The sequence below is a fragment of the Carcharhinus amblyrhynchos genome, chromosome 5 (genome assembly GCF_965287045.1).
Source record: "Carcharhinus amblyrhynchos chromosome 5, sCarAmb.v2.hapA, whole genome shotgun sequence".
Taxonomy (NCBI): Eukaryota; Metazoa; Chordata; class Chondrichthyes; order Carcharhiniformes; family Carcharhinidae; genus Carcharhinus; species Carcharhinus amblyrhynchos.
In genome coordinates, this window is record NC_137328.1 from 69,283,041 (window position 1) to 69,302,890 (window position 19,850).

The window sequence follows — 19,850 nt, forward strand, 5'->3', positions numbered from 1 at the left end:
AAATTTAAGATAAATGACAGTGTCATGCTGCCTGATCTGACAGCCTGGGTGGTTGTTAGCGATCAAAGGAAGGTTTAGGTTGTTTTGCTGTGAAGAAGATGCATAGCATTTACATTTGGAGACAGCAGTCTCAGAGTTCACAATGAGTAGACATGAATTTCCCATTGTCCCAGGATGTAGGCATTGGTTGTAAATAGTTGTACTGTAAGCTGTCCATTGATGACAGGGAGTTGAAGTTAATAACATCTATCTGGATGCATCATTAATCTGTTTCACAGTACAATGGGAGAGAAGATACAAGAAGCCATTTTTTGAGATTGGGTTATAGGTTTCCCTACAAATCAATAAACAGCACAGACAGACAGCAGTTTTATGTGGTCAACAAAGGGAGGATGTTTTTTGGTTTGTAAGCTATCACAGCCAGATGTTAGGACTAGCAGTCTCTGGTACTTCAAAGCATTCCTGGACATTTGTCTTGGCATGACTGAGGAAAGAAGAATCTTTGGAGCAGGCTTTATCACTGAGGGTGGATTTTGGACACTCTCTGCAAACCAAAGAAAATACTTGGAGATGATCATTGGCAATTACCTGTTACTGAAATGGGGGCACAAGAACCCATTTGAAGCTGTATTTTAGTGAAAAAGACCCTCTTCACCAGCCCAAAACGGCTTATATTTAAATAAGAAATCTATTGCTGTTGAATACTTTGGTGATGACATTGGTCTTCTGATTTATCATTTCATCATATGATTGACTCAATCTGCAACTCAAGGTGGGAACAGACAGGAAAGACCTTGCATGAAACTACTTTAAAGGCATGTTAATTGTCTTTTTTAGCTGTCAGTTAATTTCTGAACGTACTTTAATATGTCTTCAGCTTACCAATATTACAAGTCCTAAACTACTTTGCCTGCCTTCAAACCAGTTTCACTGTGGTCAGTTAGGACTGTCAGAACAAAGAACAGTACAGTACAGGAAACAGGCCTTTTGGCCCTCCAAGTCTGTGCCGCTCATTGGTCCAACTAGACCATTAGTTTGTATCCCTCTATTCCAAGTCTGTTCATGTGACTATCCAGATAAGTCTTAAACTATCCCAGCGTGTCTGCCTCCACCATCCTGCTTGACAGTGCATTCCAGGCACCCACCACCCCCTGTGTAAAATACGTCCCTCTGATATCTGAGTTAAACCTCGTTAGGATTCACATTGGAGAATGTAGAAGAGAATAAAGATGACAAGATATTGTAAGGAAAGCTGGGAGAAGAGGGATGAATAAAACACTATGGAGGAGGCCACACAATCAGTCCTCAGGAAACACTTTCTAACAATTGTCAGATACCTCTGCTTCTTAAAGGATGATATCACCAGACATTGTGTTCTGCTGAAACTTCAACCTGAGCACAAGAAGGGCATGGACAGCACAGCCTATGATTGTCGAGGTTACCAAAGCTCTGAACTATGATACAGTAGGCTACAGCAGATGACATTAGTGACATCTCCACATTCACACTCCACCTTTGTAACAGGGAGGTTGTTGAGGCCTTTTCCATCGGGGAACATCTACTTTTTTTGTCTGTGGATAGATGCAGGTGCAATGTGCCATAGACTGCACCAACATTACTTTGTTCCTTGTCATCAGCCTGGCTTTTTGAATATATCTTTTTGAATATAAAGGGATTCCATTCTTCAGTGGCCAGCTTGCCTGCAACAACCAAAATAATGGCAAATGTTGCTGCTTTGGTAAAACAGCTGATAGACTGTATGTGAAATCTTAGATGTGGGTAAGTGAGGCTTGTAATTGTGATGAGCGTGAGCATTACGAGAAGGAGATTTGGTGAAATCTGATGTAGTGATTGTAAAAGAGTAAAGGGCAGTGGGGGAAGGGGAACACTATTATGGGCACTGGGAGTGCTACAAGTAATGAGGCTCATAAATGGTGTAGTTGTGATTGAGAGCAGTTTTCTTAATTTAACATCTGCAGTTTTACCATTGATACTTCCTTGGCATCACAGGCATATTCTCACTGTGCTGCTTGTGATATGAACATACTTAGCAATCTCTTCTCAGTAGATGTCTGGATGACTTGCTGCTCCCTAAGGGACAAAGGAATGTCTCTCTCTTCCTCTCCACTGGCTGTGCAACCTGATTATTATCTTCTTTAGCTGTCTGTTATTCAAGTTATTCTTGAATTCCTGTAGTCAGAATATACCTCCCCTTTGAAACGGTGCTACCTATAACTTTAAGTAGCTTTATGGACTCCCGATATCACCCCATTACCACCAATTAGGCATGAAGACAATGAATAGCATAAGCACTGGCTACATGTACAAATGATTATAATTAGCATTAACCTTAACTGGCACAGGCACTGTAATCCCTGCTCCTTATAAAATAGCTATAATTCAATTTTTAGATCAATAGTTTTTTTTATAAGAGTCCAAGAACTTGATGTGCTGATGAATGCCCTGTAAGTAGCAAAGTTTTTTTTCATCTCTATTCACAACGTCCAAAATTATTGTTGATCACAGCACAGGCAAGCTTTCAGAAGCAAAAAACTCAACAACTTTCTAAATGGAAGCATGATGTATAACACAGGTAATGCCAGACAAGGGAAAACTACTGAAAATCTTCAACAATAAATATCCATTCAATTGATTGCTGTATTTAAAAATATACTACAGGAGAGAACTTTCCACTGGTAGGATTTTTCCCAATGACACCAAACAGAAATGAAGGAGCAGTAAATCCAGAAGTTTTAAAATGATGAGCTTGCCACTAGAAACAGTATTGTACAAATTTACTACCTAATTGATCATCAGTTTTAATTGCTCTTGCACAGAATATGCAAGAGCTTCATTTATATAGCCAATTAAAAGTTAGTGGCACATTAATAAATCCCCACACAAAGTCCCATTGTTCATGGAGCATGCAGTACACGCAATGTGCCCATATCTAATTGGTAATAAAAACCTGTCTTGTCTGGTCTTTCATGAGGTGTTTTGTTCGAGAGGAACTGCTCAATTTTTCAAACCAGAGTGGCTACTGTTTCGCTCCCTTGCCTTTGAAATATGCAAAAGAATTTGGGAGAATGACAAGAGCCAAGGTTAAGAAGCATTTAAAAACCTGAGTCAATTAAAACAACACAGGTTACTGGCAGAGAGCATGTAGGTTTTTTGTAGGTTGTCCACCAACAACCGACTGATCAACTTGCAGGGATACCGGGAATTAAGGAGAAAAATACCAGTTGTAAGTTACAAATATACGCACCCTGGTCCCATTAATGATTGGTTTTGTTGGTCAATCATCAACAGTTCTCCACACGAGTATGAAACTGCATGAGCTCAGGTGTAGATCACTGTGTAGAATTTGAAGGATGATGAACAATCAGCGCTCGCCATCCTGAGAGTTAGCACCAAATGCGTAGCTACCAACTCTGTTATGTCCCACTGCCATTTAACGTTCACTTGAGCATTGATTGGCAGTGGGTGGGGCTGCCATCCATCACTGGAAAGAAATCCCATTTGTGAGAGTTATTGGCCAAAAGTATTGCAACCTGGCCAGGTACAGCACTGCAGTGGCTAGAAATGGTACTACAGCATGCTGGCTGATACTCTTTGAAAAGGTAGATTTCAGGTCTCTCAGAAGGTAGTGTAGGGGATGCCTAATGGTGTTGGGGGGTAGGGGGGGGGGGGCTGGGGAGGAGACAACTGTAATGTCAGGGAGTAAGACGGGGTGGGGACGAAGGGAGAGGATCCCAGATCTCCAATGTCCCAGAAGAAAGGTGTGCCAACTCAGAGGGGGCCTTAAGAGTGAGGCCTCTCCCCACTTCCCACCCTAGATGGGGAAAAGTACAAACGTCACTTTCCCATCCTACCCACACCTCCTCCTGCCAGGCTAAAAATTGAGGATGGGTACAGCCCCTTAAGGCTTTATAGGTGAATTGGCAGGTTTCCCAGCTGAGGCCTTATTCTCCCAAACATGATTTTGTGCCTGGGTTTGTAAAATTCTACCCATTGAGTCTGTTACAGAAGATTGGCTCAGTTGCAACCACCAGTTCCATGCAAGTCATTTTGCAGCCAGCTTAACCCCAAAGAGGTCTTACTTTGTTTCATGCTTCAGAGGGCAGTCAACAGTTGGTTCTTGAACAACTAGAATTCATGAGTTTGAACGCAAAGGGAAAATCTCCCTTCTTACCTACTTGACTTCTCTATGACCTTTGGCATAGTTAACCACACCATCCCCTCCAATACCTTTCCATTGTTGTCCAGCTGGATAGGACAGTTCTCATGAACTTGCATTCTTATCCACCTAATCATAACCAGAATATGACATGAAATAACTTCTCTACCTATTCTCACACCATGATCTCTTGTATCCCACAAGGAACATTCCTTGGTTTCCCTTCCTATTTCCAGTCTACATGCTGCCCTCTGATGACATCATCCAAAGGCATGGTGTTTGTTTTTACATATATGCTCACAAGTGCGCTGTCTACTTCACCATCTTCTCTCTTGGTTCCTCCACTGCTGTTAAATTATCAAATTGCTTATTGAATATTCAGTTTTAATTGAGCAGAAATATCCTCCAAATAATATTGGAAAGACTGAAGCCATTGGTTTTAGTTCTTGCTCCATTCCATAACTATCATCTCCTGTGCTCTTGCAGGCAACAGTCTAAAATTAAGCCAACCTGTTTGCAATCTTGAGTTACATTTGAACTTGAGCTAAGGTTCCAGCCTCCATGCCCACTCTTAGAGTTCTTAATCTACCTTTGTAACATTGCTTGATTTCATCCCTATCTCAGCCCCTCTGATGTTGATAGCCCATCCATGCCCTTGTTACTTCAAGATACAACTATTCCAATGTTCTCCTGGCTGGTCTCCCACAATCTATCCTCCATAAACGTGACGTCATCCAAAACCCTGCTATCTGTGTCTTAACTCACACCAAGACTTGTTGCTGTATTTATGTTAGCTCTCGGTTAGGCAACATCTTGATTTTAAAATTATTATCCTAGTTTTCAAATTTCTCCGCGGTTTCATCTCTTCCTACCTCTGTAATCTCCTCCAATCTCTCTGAGATATTAGCGCTCCTCTAATGCTAGCTTCTTATACTTTATTTCATTCATTCATGGGACGTTGGCATTGCCTGCCCATTTATTGCCCATTCCTAGTTGCCCTTGAGAAGGTGGTGGTGAGCTGCCTTCTTGAAACACTGCAGTACATGGACTGTAGGTTGACCCATAATGCCATTAAGGAGGGAATTCCAGGATTTTGACCCAACGACGTTGAAAGAACAGCGATATATTTCCAAGTCAGGATGGGGAGTGGCTTGGAAGGTAACTTGCAGGTGGTGGTGTTCCCATATATCTGCTGTCCTTGTCCTTCTAGATGGAAGTGGTCGTGGGTTTGGAAGGTGCTGTCTAAAAACCTTTGGTGAATTGCCGAAGTGTATCTTGTAAATAGTACACACTGCTGCTACTGAGTGTCGGTGGTAGAGAGATTGAATGTTTGTAGATATGCTATCAATTAAGAGGGCTGCTTTGTCCTGGATTGTGTGAAGCTTTTTGTCTATTGCTGGAACAACATCCATCCAAACATATTTCATTACACTCCTGATTTGGGCCTCGTGGACAGGGTCCCCCATAATTATTGCTCCGCTATTAGCTGAGCCTTCAGTTGCCTCGACTCTAAGCTCTAGAATATCCTCTCTATCTTTTGTATCTCTCTTTTCAGTTTTAATATATTTCTTAAATGTTCAATGCCTTGCTCTGTTTTATAATGGTTCTGTGCAGTATCTTGGAATGTTTCATTACATGAAAGACACTATATAAATATATGTTGTTTTTTTACCTTCACTAGTTGGGCAGTAAACACCAGGAAATTTTCCATAATGGTGGTTAGCAGCACAACACAATTTGTACTTGCAAGTGATTGCTAACCCAGCATGGACTCAGCAGATACCATATTCCACTGGTTAGAAGTGAACAAGCTGTTTGCCTCCAGGCAAAAACCATCAGAATAATAACAGGAAGGTAGGACAGTGTAATAACTTTGAAGGCAAATTTTTGTGGCTTAAAGTTATAAAGGGTTTATCTACAACAATAAGTAGATATATACAAACAAGGGTCTGACAGAACTGAATATAAGACTACTTTCCCCTTCTCTCTGGCTCCAACTAAGGTTCCTCCTTGATCCAGGATGGGTGTTCTTGCACCTAGTTGGCTTGGCTTCCCACACTGCCATCCCATAGGAACTGGCCAGATCATGTGGCCTTCAGGAATTACCCTTGAAAGGGCCACATCATTACACTCCTCCCCCACCACCCCACCGGCCCAACTCCTGAGTTCACCTGCAACTTTTCACAATATACATTAACAATTGCTAAGTTTGCAGGTGATACAAAGATACGTAGAGGGACAGGAAGTACTGAGGAAGCAGGGGACTTGGACCGGGTAGGAGAGTGGGCAAAGGAGTGACAGATGGAATACAATGTGGAAAAGTGTGAGCTTATGCACTTTGGAAGGAGGAAGCGTGGCATAGACTATTTTCTAAATGGGAAAATGCTTGGGAATCAGAAGCACAAAGGGTCTTGGGAGTCACTGTTCAAGATTCTCTTAAAGTTATTGTGAGACTCAGTCAGCAGTTAGGAAGGCAAATGCAATATCAGCATTCATGTTGAGAGGGCTAGAATACAAGGGCAAGGATGTACTTCTAAGGCTGTATAAGGCTCTGGTCAGACCCCATTTGGAATATTGTGAGCAGTTTTAGGCCCCTTATCTAAGGAAGGATGTGCTAGCCTTGGAAAGGATCCAGAGGAGGTTCACATGAATGGTCCCTGGAATGAAGAACTGGTCATTTGAGGAACAGTTGAGGCCTCTGGTCTGTATTTATGTGAGTTTAGAAGGGGGGATCTTATTGAAACTTTTGGATAGTACGAGGCCAGGATAGTGGACGTGGAGAGCATGTTTCCACTAGTAGGAAAAACTAGAAGTAGAGGGCACAACTTCAGACTAAAGGGACGATCCTTTAAAACAGAGATGAGGAGGAATTTCTTTAGCCAGAGAGTGGTGAATCTGTAGAACTTTTGCCACAGAAGGCTGTGGAGGTCAGGTCATTGAGTGTCTTTAAGGTGGAGATAGATAGGTTCTTGGTCAATAGGGGGATCAGGGGTTATGGGGAAAAGGCAGGAGAATGGGGATGAGAAAAATATCATAATGTGGAGTTGCCAGCATTGTACTGGGGTAGACACAGTGAGTAGTCCCATAATACCAGGTTAAAATCCAACAGATTTATTTGATAGCACGAGCTTTCAGAATATTGCCCCTTCATCAAAGCTTGTACTACCAATTAAACCTGCAAGAAAAATGTCAGCCATGATTTGAATGGCAAAGCAGACTCCGATGTCTTATGGATTTATGGATGAAACAAAAGGAACTTTAACATAGACATGTGAGTTACAACAGACATCAAGATTACCCAAGATAAACTCTTCACAAGTTCAATTGCTCCGGGGATTTCCAGATTCTAGTAGAATGTTTAAATCCTGCGTTCCTCTCTTCAGTAAATGATGAGTCTGGTTGAATAGTTGTGGAAGGCAAACTCATTTAACCAGGGTCAAGATCCTCCGCTGTAGTCTGTCTCCTCAATTATTGAAACTGCTAGTTGCTCCATGTAATAATCTTAGAGAGGCCAGATTTCCATCACCAATCATCCTTTTATTTACAGTGATACCCAAACACCTTTCAATGGATACAGAGTGCAGATCGGTCCCTAATCTATTGACTGCTAAGTGAAGCCAGCTGCTTTTAAACCCCCGCTGCTCCTTCCCTATTGTAACTCTGATACATCTTCAGCTGTGACATTTCCTTGATGGCTTTAACTTTACCTTCCAAAGGATGTAAATCTTTAGCGTCTACCCTGAAACTTAAATTTGTAACTTCATCTCCCTGGAAAATGCATTTCTCTCATTTCAAATGGACACCTGTTTCTTTAAATCTTCTCAAAACTTCCCCTAAGTTTGATCTGTGTTCTTCAGGTGAGCCTCTGTAATTAGAACATCATTTAGATACACCACTACATTAGGGTTTGTACGCTGGAAAATGGCACAGGCTGATGAGACTCCAAAAGGTAAATATGTTTACTGGTATAAAAACCCTTGTGGGTGTTGATAGTATCTAACCACTAGGAATCTTCATCCAACTCCAGTTGCTCTAGACATGGCTGAGGTCTAATTTAGTATATGTTAAACCCCTGGACAGTTTGGTGTACAGGTCCTCAATTCTAGCATTGGAGTCTATCAGAGCTGCTCAATTGACTGTTAGTTCATATTCCCCACAAGTTCTTACAATGAGATTCAGTTTTAGGATTGGGACTATGGGTGTAGCTCATTCAGAGAACAGGATTTATGCAATCTAAACCTTCCAATCTTCCATGTTTAATTTCAACCTTCTGATGCAGTGCATAGGGCATTGGGCGGGTTTGAAAATAATGTAATTGATGCATTGGGATTCAGATTAAATTTGGCTAGCACATTTTGAAAAGCCTACACAGTAACTGCTGAAAACCTCCTTTCTGTAGGAAGTTATAATAATAAGGTTTGATATTAGGTTTAATATTTCCAACCAATTTAATCTTCTTAAGACAATCATGGCTCATTAGGCAAGGTTTGTGACCTTCAATCACCAGAACAGATAGATGCATATTTAATTTTTGTAGGGCTTGGTAACTGTTAATGACCCTGAGGTCCTCAATGTCTGCCCCCTGAGTTTGGAATATCAGGTGATGTTAGACTTTTCACTAGCTATGAGTTTGCAGGCTGTGAGCAGTATAATTGTTTACTTTTCTTTTGCTGTGATTTCATTAGCTACAAAGAAATAGCACAGCCTTTCAATATACTGTCCCCAGTTTTCCATTCCTGGATCAAATAGAACAAAGAACAAAGAACAACCCAGCACGGGAAACAGGCCCTTCGGCCCAACGAGCCCGCGCCACCGCATCACCCTACACTTATTCTACCCTGCGTGTCTACGAATGGAACCCCTAACTTAGCCAGATTCAGGGGAGAATAGTGTCAATTTGGTAAAACCAATCAGCCTAAGAGCACATCTTTGGGGTGTGGGAGGAAACCGGAGCGCCCGGAGGAAACCCGGGAAATGGTTCAATCTTTCAAATTAAAGACATTTTAATATGTACATGTACCTTGCTTCTTCATATTTTAGCTACTCAACTCTCCTCCCCCTCTGACTACACACCACAATCCCCAACAACAAGTGACAGTTTTTTCTCGTTGCCAGTATAATAACTTTGAAAGTGACTCCTTGTGGCTTAAGATTGTTTTTTAACAATGATAAATAGATATATGCAAACAAAGGTCTGACAGAACAGAATACATTACAACTCTCCACTTCTCCCTGGCTCCATTTGAAAATCCTCCCCGGCCCAGGACGTGCACTCGGTTGGCTTGGCTTCCCACGTTGCCAGTCCACGCAGTCCAGCCTAATCATGTGGTCCTCAGCAATTATCCCCTTAAAGGGACCACACCACCACAGAGAGTGAAGAATCTACAATGTGAATGTTGATGAGCTAAATGGCCTCCATGGAAAGTGTTGCAACAATTTATTTGATCTTGCCTTCAATGTTTTAATTGAGTTGGGTGGAAGGTGCAATCATGCTTACTTTAATTAGTTATCATACAAATTAAATCATTGCGCCTCTTGCTTCTGGAACATGAGACTACTTTAATTTCCTGACAAATGATTTAGATGTGGAAAAATGACTTGCATTGCATGGACTTAAATGATAAAGCTACATGCTAAATTTCATAGTTCAGATTGACACTATATCGTACTGTTAAAAGTGAAGCATTTTTAATCTAGAAATTTATTTCCAATAACTAAAAATAAAAATCAAAGTAATAACTTGCATAGATTCAGTAATTTGAAGGAGAAATAACTCTCTATAGCCTGAATAACATTGGGTGTCAGTTGGATTTTCTTATAAACATATACCAAGTGTGATATCTGTAGTCCTGTCTCATTAACTTCATTATTTAACCTTCACAATAGTTATTTTAATATTCACACAACTGAAGGTGTTGAAGTGGGAAAAAGGATGAGAAGAGATAGAGTACAGTTTTGATTTTATGCTTCAAGAATATTAAAAATAATATTAAACCACTGAAGGGAAAAGAAAAGATGGATGTTAAAGTGCAGAAGTCTTGAGGAGGCTTTGCTTAGACTTACTAATGAGCGAATGCATATGATTGAATTCAAGACCTTCAATAGGATCAAATGTTGCATCCTAATAAATGGAAATAATAAAACTGTGCACTGAGGAATTTGTAATGCTGTGGTCCACATGTGAATTAAAATTAAGCACAATCTCCTGAAACTGAATTGTATGTTTCAGCACAGAAACAATTAAATTTATGAATGATAGATGATTTTTGACTGATTATTGACAACAGAGTGAGGTGGGTATCATGCAGTAAGCAATTCATGAAGTTAGCAATGAGATATAACATTTGAAGACACATTCATTGATCTTTGCCACTCATTTGAGGTCATTGAACTTTTTGTGGCATTGTGGTCCTTGGAACTTGACTCTTGCCATCAATCACCAAGCTTATCTGCTCCCCTGTGGGTAGAATACATCTCCTGTTTTCTTTACCTTTTCAACCAAAACTTCCAGTGCTGCACTGGAAAATCCTATGGTGTCATATTGTGTCTTTTTCCATGTCAGAATGAATTCCATAATGCACCGGCTACAATGCATTGCTCCTTTAATAGCAGCAGATTGACTTTAAATTGTTCAGATTAACTTTAAATGGTGCTGGTGTCTCACAATTTTAGACCCCTGTTGAGGCATACGGCCAATCCAATTACCAGTATAGTTAGTACTGGTTGCATGCTCCAAATCACATTGAGTAGTGTACAGCACAAATTGGCTGCTCCCTTGCATCAGAAGCTTTGCACGTTTTGCATTGCTATCCTGCACCTGTTTTCAGTGACTATCCATTTTCTAATGTGTTCATGTGAAATGGTACCACTGAGCCACCTTCATGAGCCTCTTCAGTCCATGTGTTGTCAGGAAGCATGTTCAGGATTTTGACCCAGTGACAAAGAGTTTCTGGTGCTAAGGTTGTGCCGTTAGTTATCTGTCTAGTTTCATTTCTTTTAGAATTGATAGCAGTTTAAACACAACCAACTAAAATAGTAGGCTACTTCAAAGGGCACTTAAGAGTCAATCACATTTCTGTGAGTTATTTCTGGTCACAAAGAACAAAGAACAACACAGCACGGGAAACAGGCCCTTCGGCCCAACGAGCCCACGCCACCGACACGAGTAGACCAGGCTCCAGGCCAGATAATTATGGCAGATGTCCCTAAAAGACATTTGTGAACCAGTTAACTTTTTACTGCAATTGATAATAATGTCATTACTCATACTAGTTCTTAATTCCAGCTTTATTAGTTAAATTTCAACAGCTGTCATGATTTGAACCTATATCCCCAGAGAATTAGCCTGGGGCCGAAGGCTACTACTCCAGTGCCATTACCATTATGCCATCACCTCCCCCGATTCAACTGCCCTGCTTTCATTGTTAATTTTCCAAAAATGACAACCCGTTACTGGTGGTAGATAAGTGAAATTGGCTGGTACTCTTCTCCCACTGTATCCCAACATGCTGAAAATTTGCTTCCTCCCATGACCCAAACATAACTTTGACCCATTTTCCTGGATGCTGCAAACTTGGGAATCCATTAAAGAGGTAGAAATGCCCTGAAATTTGAACCAGAACCTTCTGCATTTAATTGCTGGGAAAAGTAAAGAAAGAGAGAGATAAGGCCTCTCCTGATTCACCTGCAGGAGAATATTTGTGTCATTGGCATTACTTTCTGGGGGATACAATCACCCAGTAAGCAGGTATAGGCAACATGAACGTCCATTCATTCATGGACACGAATTCCCCCATTCCTCTTATCCTCCAATTTCTCCATCCTCCACCACCCCCACTATTTTCATGAAACAGAAAGAGAAGGGTATCCAGTCCAGTCGGGGTGGGACAAAAGAAATGCGGATGGAGAGGCAAGGCTGTTTTCACTACTCCTCTGCTAAATTTTGCAGATGAGAATCTCACCCATTAGCATGTCCATTAAATGCATGTTCAAATCAGATAAGCAAAGTGTGCTTTGCTGTCTACATGGCCAGAATCATTTAAAATGTGAATGCACTTCATGTATTAATCTTTTATTTGGTAATATCCATGTAATTATTTTGTGCCGAAAACCTGAAGTGAAAATTTGTAATAGCATGACTTTGCATACAACCATATCCAAATTGATCTTCTAAGGTGAGTAAAATATTACAAGGTATTAACAGTTACTAATTAAAGAAACTATCTCTGCTTAATTTTTATTGACACAGTATTCATTTTTTTGTTTAATCTGAAGTGGCGCCTGGAAGATCTATTGCAAAAACTAAATTAAACACCTCCACTAATTAGAAAGAAATATGTAATAGTGTGTGAAAGAGCAGCAATTGAATTGAACTGAATGCTTTCATTGCAAAGCATTGTATTTTTGGGCGTTAATTAAATAAGTATTGTCAGCATTGTTGGTGCTTTGACTTACAGAATGAATGATTTATTTTTGTCAGTATCTTCACACCTTAGCATTACAAAAGTTGTTTATTCATATTACTATCCTTTAGATTTCAATGTAATTTTAGACAAGTACATGGTTTGTGTCCTAGTGATGATTACTGAATCAACATTTGTAAGATGTTCTTTCAGGTAACAAATTATGGCTACAACTATTGAAATTCTCACCTTAGCTTATTGGAAGACGTACTACTACATCAATTGATGGTCTTTACTGAAAAACTGGCCCTCAAGGGGACAAAATAAAGGACACTGCTACATACTGGTGTCTACTCTCAATATCAACAAAAGTTGTTTTCATCTTTGGACATCTCACATAGTGGGCAAAGCAAATTGACAACCCATTTTACAGTCTGCTTACTTTTCTTTACCAAAGCCTTAAAAATCGCTGGAATTCATCAAGAACTGTAATGTTTAGAATTTAGAGGAAGGGACTCCTGACCTATTGTTTCATGGACTAAAAGTCTAGAAAATGAAAAGTTAGATTTCCAGCTCTATGTGACCTGCTAAGCTGCCTGTGTGGTAGACAGCACTATGTGCTCCTTATGAAAAGTGCAGTCACTGACGGGCGTCAGATGATCAATGGATGATATGTGTTTGTTATTTCTTATCCTACAGCAGAGCCTGATCTCCAGTCATCTCAGATTTTCCTGCCAGAATTTCCTTGACGACAAATGCAAGGTATTCCTGAATTGGCAACTCCACCATGATTCAAGGTCGAGGAAACAAGCCTACAGGCAACTGAAGGCTGAGGTGCAACAAATAACCCATGACCTAAAGAACAGATGGTGGATGGAAAGGGCACAGGAGACTCAATGCCAATCACGATGTGTATGGCTTCTTCAGTGCAATGAAAACCATCTATGGTCTGAGTATCCAGGGACCCACCCCACTGAAAGCTAAAAATGGAGAGGGGCTCATCACAGATCGAGCGACAGTCAACACCCACTGGAAGGACAACTTCGAGGACCTCCTCAACCAAGATGCAGCCTTCAATGCAAGTATCCTCGACGCCATCCCACAATATGCTACCCACCACCATCTTAGAACAACCCCAGTCAAAAAAGCCATCCAACGGCTGAAAAACAAAAAGCCTTCCGACGCAGATGGAATCCCTGCTGAAATACTAAGATATAGTAGAGAGGCATGCTTAACATGAATCCAAAACCTCATCAACCTTGTCTGGAAGGAAGAGAGAATGCTGGGAGATCTCAGGAGATTCCTTAATTGTGACCATCTTCAAAAATAGAGCCAGTTCCACCTATGGAAATTACAGAGGGATTTCCTGATTCTCTGCCATGGGAAAGGTCTTTGCGAGAATCCTCCACGTGACTGAAGAGCTCCTCCCTGAGTCTCAGTGCAACTTCATCCCAGCAAGAGGCATGTTGGATATGATCTTCAGCACGCGACAAACCCAAGAAAAATGCAGGGAGCCACATCAACCTCTAAACATGGCCTTCTTTGATCTCACAAAGGCCTTTGACTCTGTCAAACAGGAGAGATGGTGGGATATCCTCCTCAAATTCAGCTGCCAACAGAAATTCTTCACCATTCTCCACCTGCTCCATGATGGCATGCAAGCTGTGATCCTCACCAATGGAACCACCACAGAGCCAATGCAAGTGCAAAGTGGAGTTAAACAAGGCTGTGTCATTGTACCAACGCTGATGCCACCTTCATCACAGCAATATCCAACCCCATCACCTTGAAGCCCCCCCACTGGAGCTAACCTTTCAGACAAACAGGAAACAGTTCAACCTCTGATGCCTCCAGGCCAGAATAAAGACCATCCCAACTTCTGTCATTGAACTACAGTACACAGATGACACTTGTGTGTGAGCACACTCAAAGGCTGAGCTACAAACTATCATTAACACAATCACTGAGGCAGATGGGAAATTAGCCTTAGACTGAACAACTGTAGAACATTTCTACCAGCGCACAGCTGCCAGACAAAACATCCCCCTGACCATCAACATCTACGGTAAGTCCCTGGATAATGTTTCCCATACCTCAGGAGCCTCCTCTTTGTGCGAGCAGACATCGGCAATGAAATCTAGCATTGACTTCATAGTGCAATGAAAATATTGGGCAAAATCTAATCAAAAAATGGCATAGTGTTAGTTCCATCGAAAAAAATGGAGTGATTCTCGCAGACGGGGCCAGTGTATTTTCAGACTGAATGTTATATTTCATTGCTAATAATTTTTATGCCCATGAGAATCATGCCACACCTGTTCCCTCTGATTTGCCCGCCCTGCAATGACTTAACTGCTGCAAGCACAGGGGAGCTCCAGATAGACATTACCCAGTAATTCCCAGCACTTGTTCCACAACAACTGCAAGGAATGGTCACCAAGAAGTCCGCAGCTCATTTTCAGAGGGAGTCCTGACCAGGCTGCTGGACGGAGTGGAGTGAAGGTGGGATAAATTCTCCCCCTGCTCCAGGAGAAGGCCTTCCAGCAGGGTCATTGCTCTTGCCTGGGATGCAGTGGCAGCCCTTGTCAGTGCAAACACAGGAGGAGGGGACAGTAGTTTCAGAAGAAGATGAACAATCTTCTTCGCTCAGGCAGACTAAGTGAACCATCTCACGTGAACCATGTTGGATAAAATTCAGCAAGAGGCCCAAAACCGGTTTTACACCAGCGAGATGTTCTGATGGTGCTCGCCATGGCAAATTGGAAATCTCACTGGAGGCTTGTGTGGATGTAAAAGATTCCATGGTACAATTCTCCCAGACATCCTGGTCAGTGATTATCCCTGAACCAATGTCAATAAAGCAGATTAATGAACATTATCACGTTGCTGTTTGTGAGACTTGGCTGCGTACAATTTGGCTGCTGCAATTCCCACATTACAACGTTCACCACATTTCAGAAGTAGTTAATTGATTGTAAAGTGCTCTGGGACATCCTGAAGTTGTGAAATGTGTTATATAAAATCTTTCATTTTATTGGCATGGTGACATTCAGTGTCCAGAAAATACATCAGATTTTTTGATAAAGCCAGTGGACATAGAATCGAGGGATTTTATAGATTTAGAATTGCTTGACTTTATACAAGGGGGTGGAGAGTGATTTTGTTAAGAGTTCTTGCTTCTAATTTAGACCAATCGGTTGAAGTGTACTGCTTTCCACAAGGGAGGACGTGTGTTACACTGATTGCTTTCAGACTAGATGAAGCAAAGTCAAGGTGTCAGCTGTGGTTGTTAACATTCTTTCTTGAAAGTCAGAAGAAAGCAGTTTAAGTCCCAAACCAGAGTCTCAAGCACATAAACTACAGTGACGTGTTGGACAACAGGTTGAAGGCAGAGTGGGGAATTTCTGAAAGTACATGTTGTATCAGTTCCCTGTTACATTCCTGCCTCTGTTTGCTCCTACTGGAATTGAACTGCTATGGGATCCACCATTAGCTCAATGCAAGTGAGCAGCCAACTAGAATGATTAAAACCTCATTTGGGTACCTTTTCCAGAATGTGCAGGCATCTTCCCAATGTCAGACTGGACGAGGCCAGACACTGGCAGTGACATGGATGCGTGAACCCAGTGGCAGCACAGGAGGATATCAGAGTCTCCTCTCAATTACCAATCATGGAGCTGCTGAGGTAAGCAGGCCACAGCCACGGCCAAATCAATTTGTGGAGGTGTCCATCATCCTCTACCTGCACTGACAACCGTGGACATATTATTTAAAAGTTTTCAACAAGCTTCAGAGCAAGCCTCCATTTTGAAATACTCTTTTTGTTCCCCTACCTGTCTTAGCATCCCAACTTTCCCAGTTGGTCTGAGGTCATCCAACACTGTGGACCACTCACTTCAGGAAACCACCGACCAACTTGAATTGGATAGCGGCCTCTTTAATCACCTCTTAGGAAATTCCAACTACCACTCTGATACATGTGTTTGTGACTCAGATATGGTCCCAACCCTTGAAAGTTTTCAAAGTGCATCAGCTTCCGCTCATCAATGCTTTGCTGACTGCGATAGCATGGACCCTTTAAGGAGGCAATCTGTGAGGGCTAGGTGATTGGACTGGACACGATGGAGTGGCAGTGTGGGAAATCAAGCTAATCAGATGCAAGTTCCCACACCCCTGATTGGGGAAGATCCTCAGTTGGAGCCAGGGAGCAGAGGAGAATAGTGATGTGTTCAGTTCCGTCAGATGCTTGTTTGTATATATCTATTTATCGTTTGTGATAAACCCCTTTAGACTTTTGCCCCGATAAGTCGTCTTCAACATATTATACCGAGAATGTGCTGCAACTGTGAGGGGAATCATTTTTTGAATGAGACTTTAAAGACTTGTGTATATACTCGGTGAAACAGAAAATATCCTGTTGCACTATTTCAAAGAGGAGCTGCAGGGTCTCTACATGATTCAGACAAGATATGTCTATCAACCATATACACCAAAACAGACTATCTGCTCATTACCATATTGCTGTTAGCGGGAGATAGCCGTACACAAATGGCTGCCATGCTTTCTACATTACAACAGTGACATTTCATCGGCTAGAAGCTGCTTTGGAATATCCTGAGGTGTCGAAAGATACTGAATTAAAAAATTAGCTCTGTGGCGCTGCAACTAGAGGTGGCACTAAGGAAGCTGGAGAGATCTCAAGGATGTGCCATGCTTGCACTGGAAACTTGTCAACAACATAGATCATGACAGCAAACAACAGCTGATGGCTGGAAATGTTCCAAACTTGGACTGTGCAGGTCCACTGAACACATTTGATCCACATGTGCTCAACTGCAAAGGCATCCCATTCTTCCACACTCCACACACCTTGCAATGGTGCTTCTTAAAGTGCCAACCATCTAACTTTCAGGTGATGTGATCTTAAATGTCTCCTGCAAGGCTTCTGAAAGCATGTGAGAGCTGGTATGGAAGCTGTAGATTTGCCTTGAGGTTCACAACACAATAGGAAGTTCGAGCAAAATCTACAGATAGGTGAAGGCCTGCATGAAGGCAAGAGGTGATGGGAAGGAGACATCTGAGATGGTAGTTCACGCAGGACAGCACCCTTTCATCTCCATTACTCCACTCCAGCCCACCTTCCATATTCTGCGAAGTCTTATCTTATTGTCCTCTTGGACAGAATTCTGCATGAGAAGCTTGAAGACAGGCAAGAACCAGGGTACTGATAGAGTGACAATGGTGAAAACTTGAATGCTCTAATCCAGGCAGACAGGACATCACGTTCTTGCTCCATGGAGCCACTGTGAGTCTCCCAGGGCAGCACCTCAACCATTCAAGTAATTAATTGTAGGACAGATTGCTGGACTATTGCTCTTTCCAAATCCAGGGAATTTTGGAAAATTAAGACCAATATATCTCACTAGCCAATTCTCTTAACATCCTAGGATGAAGTCCAACAGGACCCAGGGTCTTTCCAGCCCACAGTTCCAACAATTTGCTCAGGACCACTTCCCTGGTAATTGTAACTTTCTTGAATTCCTCCCTTCCTTCCACTTCCTGATTTACAGCTATTTCTGGGATATTATTTGTATCCTCCATAGTGAAGGTTGATGCAAAATACCCACTCAGTTCATCTGCCATCTTTTTATGCTCCATTATTAATTTCCCAATCTCATTTTTAATAGACCAACAATCACTTTATTAATTCACCTTTAACTGTTTTTATGGGGGCGGCTCTCCCAAAAATGTTGAATTGGCGAGAAAACTACTGTAAATCACACGTTTTTTTCAGTTCAGCTTCAGACCCCAATCTCCGCACTCTGTGCACTGCAAAGGTCAAAATCGTGAATATCTTTAAAAGCTCAGGGGAGCAGGACTATTCGCACCGGAGTCTGACAGTTCAGGAAATCTGCGCATACGCAGTGGCCCTAATCTGTCAGTCTCCCCATTTGCCGGCCAGCCCAGGACCCCCACAGTACAATTACGAGAGTATGAAGACAGATTGGCTAAAGTTAACTGGGAAATTAGGTTAAGGGATGGTAAGTAGATTTGCAAATGCAGACATTTAAGAGATATTTCATAATACTCAGTGAAACTACATTCCCCCCACCCCACCGTTGGCCCGATCGCAGCTCGCAAATGCATTCCCGACTAGCCCCGAGCCACTCCCGTCCCAAAGCGCAAATCTTACCCCTAGCCCCAGCACCGAGGCAGATGCCTTCCCCCCACCTGCCCATCCCAATCGCCATCCTCCCTACAGCCCTGACCGATCCCAGTGCAGAATGATTGGTCCCCACCCCCACCGATCACCATCTAGGCCTTGCCCCCTTGGCAATGTCTGCTGGATGGTGCCAAGGTGCCCCTGGGCATGGGCACTTTGCTCCTTGAGCAGTGCCAGAGGACACAGGCTGGCATTGCCAGGGTGCCCATGCCCGGGGGTAACATCCACCCGCTGCCCGACTCCCTGGGGGGCCCAATTGCACCCCCCCTTTACTCCTCTGGGGTCTCCTGTTAGTTCCCCGCAAGTGGCAAGCTGCTTTAAACTCCACCGGAATGAAGTATTCCTGTAGGGGTGGGACACACTATCAGGCTTGGAGAATTCCATGCTGGGCCCAATAATCAGACTTAAAATACATTAGAAAAAGATTTATATTGCTTACCTCTCTTCCCGCCAGTTTCCAGCACGATCTCGACTGCACCTATTCTCCGGCTTTGGGAGACACACATGCATCGGGAACACATCCCCGAATCCCGCAAAATGGCTGACACATGATTCTCCCATCCTGATGCACCAAGAAACATGGGTGGCGGGATGGGAGAATCGCCCCTTATATTTCTAGCCATTCTTTCATACTCAAGTTTTTTTGCTCCTTATTTATCTTTTAGTCATCCTTTGCTGTTTTTATGCTCTGTTCAACTTATTACTTCAAACTGCCACTCATTCTTATATATTTTCTTTAAATTTTCTTTAATTAATTATGGATGGTGGGTTCACCCCTTGGAATTCTTCTTTCTCATTGGAATATATCTATTCTGTGTAGTCTGGAATATCCCTTAAATGTCTGCCACTGCATCACTATTGACCAATCTATTATCCTTCAGGTTGGCCATCTTTGTTTTCAAGGTCTTATAATTGCCCCTATTTAAGTTTAAAATACAAGTCATTTCTCCCTCAAACTGAATGTAACATCCTTTCATAATATGATTGCTGCTACCTAGGAGCACCTTCACTATGAGATCATTAAGTAATCCTGTACACCCATTGGCAT